This window comes from Hibiscus syriacus, unplaced genomic scaffold, assembly GCF_006381635.1.
Source record: "Hibiscus syriacus cultivar Baekdansim isolate YM2019G1 unplaced genomic scaffold, ASM638163v2 tig00111253_pilon, whole genome shotgun sequence".
NCBI classification, from domain to species: Eukaryota; Viridiplantae; Streptophyta; class Magnoliopsida; order Malvales; family Malvaceae; genus Hibiscus; species Hibiscus syriacus.
The window spans coordinates 69,744-75,669 of NW_024063036.1; positions in this window are offsets into that span (position 1 = coordinate 69,744).

Here is a 5,926-nt window from a genome sequence, read left to right on the forward strand (position 1 = left end):
ATCGATGATGTCTTAATGATACTGATATAAGAAATAATCTTCATAAGACGCTTTGGAGGCTCCTCACTACACATCGGGTTTCCTATCAGATCCTACGAATGAAAATCATCATGCGCTAAGCACAACTTAGTGAGGAAGTTATATTAAAAGTGAGACCAAATATATAAAGTATCAAAATATATATAAAAACATTTAAAAACAGTTCAAACAAAATTTTCAAAACGTTCAAACCAGATATCTCATCTTTATCAGAAACCTGAAAAGAATGATCTTATGATTTTTACAAAATCATAATAAGTCATATCAGACAGAATAATCCGTCAACATTCCTTTTCAGTCAGCACTTTTCAGAACTTTCATATTTTATTTTTATAGCCCAAAGTATATTTAGGAGACCATAAGGTACGTAAGTCACACGAGTGTGCTCAATAAATATATCAGGGATATCATCAAAATGAAAATAGATAAGCATACACAGTTCTATCAAATCGAAAATCACAATATGTATGCAAAGTGCAATCACATCAGAATATATACTAGTGTAACCACTAGTACAACAAAGTATATCAGAATCAGAATATTATCACTCCAGCTCATGGCATGCCAATTGTACCCTTAACTCTCAATACAACAAACAATGGGCTTTAAGTTCAATTCATAATCATTCGATAAAAATCATATCAGAATCAAAATTATATTCAAATCATATTCGTAAAACATGACATGGGCAGTTCATACCCAAAATCATTCATAAAGTTTACTAAAATATTATGGATATAATTCCATAATCAAAACATAATTCATATCTTTGAAATAAAAAAGGTGAGGTTGACTTATCGCAAATCGTCCTCTATCTAAATAATGAAATAAATAAAATGCACTAACATTTACACCACTACACAACTTGAATACAATAATCCTAATCACGAGCTTTGTCATTTTCTTTTGGATCGTTCGGATCACTAGGTTTATCGTGGTTTGACAATACCAAATAATAACACAAAGTGTTCGAACTACATATTAGTATCGTACTAACATAAGTTGATTTTAACACTATCAAAATTTATAAATTAAAAATAGAGATTAAATCGATATCAAACTAAATCATATCTCCATTACAATTTCCAGCTTCATAAAATACTCATCCAAATCCATGAATGTTTATTTTCATCCTTAACCCTTCGTCTTTTGCTAATTACACAAAGAAGCCACAAATTGTGAATTCTTTTTAGAATTCACCTCAACCATTCCATTTAATTCATAATGGTCCTCCACCATTTTGATCATTGCATATTAATTACTAAAATTCCAACACTTTAATAAAATGCTCAAATCGATTTTCAACCACCTAACTTTATAAATTTGTAATTTACTCCCAATTCAATGATTAAACTTAAAAATCAGCATTCCAATAATATTTCCAGCATTGAAATTCCATGTTCAAAATAGTACCAAAACTTTTGCAAAAAAAATCATAAACAAGTCCCTAAGGTTTTGGGACCATTTGAATTCCACCATCACATTTTAATCAAATTGTGATTTGGGTCCAACTAATTTTCCAACTTAAATTTTCCAACATATACTTATTAAAAATCAACATTAAGTACCTCAAATTGCACATTAATACATTTAATTCTCACAATTCTCATAACTTGCAAAGTAGCCCTTTTTGTAATTCAAGCTTCCAAATTGATTCATATCAACCTCCAAATCACAAGGAACACTTATAATATTCATTCTAGACCATAGGAAATTTTTCAAAAATTTTCCCCTAAATTTTTCCCTATGACCGAACACTTCATGTTATCTAGGGTGAATTTTTTGTTCAATTTCAAGCATGAATTCAACCTCCTATGATCAAATTCAAGCATTTCCAATCATCGTAACTTCAATTTGAATTAATATCCCATCATCCTCATATACCCTAGGAATGGTCGAATATCATTCAAGCATAAATAAACAATTTCAATCATCACTAATACTCTAGAATTAATCTCAAACCTTAAAAAATAAAAATCTTTAATCAATTCTTCAAAATCACCAAACCTTACTTAAAACCTAATCATCAAATCTCAACACACACAAATCTTTACCATGCAATATTATCACCAACTGATAGAGAATTTCATGTAGATTAATTCTCTATCTAATAACTTAATCCAAAAACTAATCAAATATCTTTAAAAGTCAAACTAAAATTCTTACCTTTGTAACAATGGTGTATTCGGCCTAGGAGAAGATGGAAGCTTAAAATGAGCAAGTTTTCTTGATTTTTCTAACATCAATTAGCCTTGACATATGGCTGAATACTAATATAACAAAATTTTAAATTCAATTATTCAAGAAATTCAATTTTTGTCATTAATGAAACTTAAAAATTACCAACTGTCATTCTCATATTCTCCATTAAAATATTCCTTGGTCAAAGATGAATCAACTTGGCTTTGAATTTTAACTTTTCCCATGCAATTTTTGAAAATTGGATTTTAGTCACTAAAATTCTACTCTTCGACCAAATCTAAAAAACTAAAATGTTCTTACGAGGAGTTAGTGAGGGTCAGACCAGTAGTGTACCGCTTAGCCATACCCCCAAAGTTAGAGAATATTCACAACGTGTTCCATGTATCTATACTCATAATATATCATTCTGATCCTTCCCAAGTTGTACCCCTAGAGCAGATCGAGGGTAGCCCAAACATAACAAATGTGGAAGAACCAATCAGGATCTTAGCAACAGATGTAAAGGAGTTAAGAAACAAAATGATTCCTTTAGTAAAGGTGATGATGAGAAACCATGATGTTGAGGAAGCAAGTTGGAAAACTGAGGAGGATATACAACTTCAATACCTCACATCTTCTATGATGTTAAATTTCGAAGACGAAATTTTTTTTCTAGGAGGGGAGAGTTGTAACGCCATGAACCTTGGTTAGGAGTTTTGGGCCAACCCGATAGGACCTTGGATAAACCAAATAGCTTATAGGGAGCCTTGACCCAAGTTTGAGTGGAATTGGACTTGGTTTAGACCCAATAATTGGTAAAATGGTATTTTTGAAGTCTGACAAAAGTTAAGAGGACCAAGGATATAATTCTACCTTTTTATTTTGTAAGGCGGAATGCCATTGAATGAGAATAAGAACTCGTCTGAAGAATCTCATTTTCTTCACTCTTTTGTCAAATTCATTCACTCCAAAAAAAAACCTCATCTTTTCTCTTCATTCTTTGTAACACCCATAGCCCATAAATATCTAAAAATACGAGCCATAAATGTCACATCAAACTGACCAATATTTACTATTCACAATTGCTTAAAATTTTGTTGCTTTTAAAATATTCCTATTTTCAACATTAAAACTATATATATCTACTTGAATTTCTGTATCATTTACGAAAAAACATAATATTATATATATTCTTTGCATATCAAATATTGATTAATTAAACTAGTCAAAATGAACAGTCCTAATTTACTATTACAAACCATTTAATCGAAAACAAATAAACATATATATAGCATAATTACACATGCCACTACTAGTCAAAAGAAATATCGATGATGTCTTATTGATACTGATATTATAAATGATCTTTACAAGATGCTTGGGAGGCTCCTCACTGCGCATCGGGTTTCCTATCAGATCCTACGCATGAAAATCATCATGCACTAAGTACAACTTAGTGAGGATGTAATATTAAAGGTGAGACTAAATATATAAAGTATCGAAATATATATATAAACATTTAAAAACAAGTTAGAAACAACTTTCAAAACATTCAAACAATATATCTAATGTTAAATCTTTATCAGAAACATGAAAATAATCATCTTATGATTTTTACAAAATCATAATAAGTCATATCGGACAGAATAATTCATCAACGTTTCTTTTTAGTCAGATACTTTTCAGAACTTTCATATTTTATTTTTATAGCCCAGAGTATATTTAAGAGAATATAAGGTACGTGAGTGAGACGAGTGTGCGCAATAAACATATCAGTGCTATCATTAGAATCGAAACAGATAAGAACACACAGTGTTATCACATCGAAAGTCACAATATGCACGCAAAGTGAAATCACAACGGAATATATACTAGTGTACCCACCAGTACACCAAAGTATATCAGAATCAGAATATTATCAGTCCACCTCATGGCATGCCAATTGCACCCTTAACTCTCAATACAACATACAATGGGCTTTCAGTTCAATTCATAATCATTTGATGTAAATAATATCATAATCATAATTATATTCATATCATATTCGTAAAACATGACATAGGCAGTTCATACCCAAAATTATTCATAAAATTTACTAAAATATTATGGATATAATTCCATAATCAAAACATAATTCATATCTTTGAAATAAACAAGGTGAGGTTGACTTATCGGAAATCGACCATGATCAAAATAATTAAATAAATAAAATGCACTCACATTTACCTCACTATACAACTTTTACACAATAATCCTAATCACGAGCTTTGTCCTTTACTTTCGGATCGTTCAGATCGCTAGGTTTATCGTGGTTTGAGAATACCAAATAATAACACAAAGTGTTCGAGCTACATATTAGTATTGTACTAACACAAGCTGATTTTAACATTATGAAAATCTATTAATTAAAAATCGAGATTAAATCGATATCAAACTAAATCATATCTCCAGTATAATTTCCAACTTCTTAAAATACTCATCCAAATCCATGAATATTTATTTTCATCCTTAACCCTTCGTCTTTTGCTAATTACACAAATAAGCCACAAATTATGAATTCTTTTTAGAATTCACCTCAAACTTTCCATTTAATTCGTAATGGTTCTTCACCATTATGATCATTGCATATTAATTACTAAAATTCCAACACTTTAGTAAAATACCCAAATAAATTCTTCAACAATCAAAACATTATAATTTCAACCCAAACTTTCCTAAAACTTTCAATTTTCAACCACCTAACTTTATAAATTTGTAATTTACTCCGAATTCAATGATTAAACTTAAAAATCAGTATTCCAATAATATTTCCATCATTGAAATTCCATGTTCAAAATAATACCAATGCTCTTGCAAAAAATCATAAACAAATCCCTAAGGTTTTGGGGCCTTTCAAATTCCACAATAACAATTTAATCAAATTGTGATTTGGGTCCAACTAATTTTCCAACTTAAAATTTCAAGCATATACTTATTAAAAATCAACATTAAGTACCACAAATTGCACATTAATATAATTACGTCTCACATTTCTCATAACTTGCAAAGTTTCCATTTTTCTAATTCAAGCTTCTAAATTGATTCAAATCAACCTCCAAATCACATGGAACACTTCTAATATTCATTCTAGACCATAGGAAAGTTTTCAACAATTTTGCCCTAAATTCTTCCTTATGGTCGAATACTTCATGTTATCTAGGGTGAATTTTTTGTTCAAAATTTCAAGAATAAATTCAACCTCCTATGATCAAATTCATGCATTATCAATCATCGTAACTTCAATTTGAATCAAAATCCCATCATCCTTATATACCCTAGGTATGGTTGAATCTCATTCAAGCATATATAAACAATTTCAATCATCACCAATACTCTAGAATTAATCTCCAACCTTAAAAACATAAAAATCTTTAATCAATTATTCAAAATACCAAACCTTAATTAAACCCTAATCATTAAATATCAACACACAAACATCTTTACCATGAAATATTAACACCAATTGTAGAGAATTTCATATAGATTAATTCTCTATGTAATAACTTAATCCAAAAACTAATCATATAACTTTAAAAATCAAAATAAAATTCTTACATTTGTAACAATGGTGTATTCAGCCTTGGAGAAGATGGAAGCTGAAAATGAGCAAGTTTTCTTGATTATTCTAACATTAATTGGCCTTGACAAAGGGCTTAATACTATTATA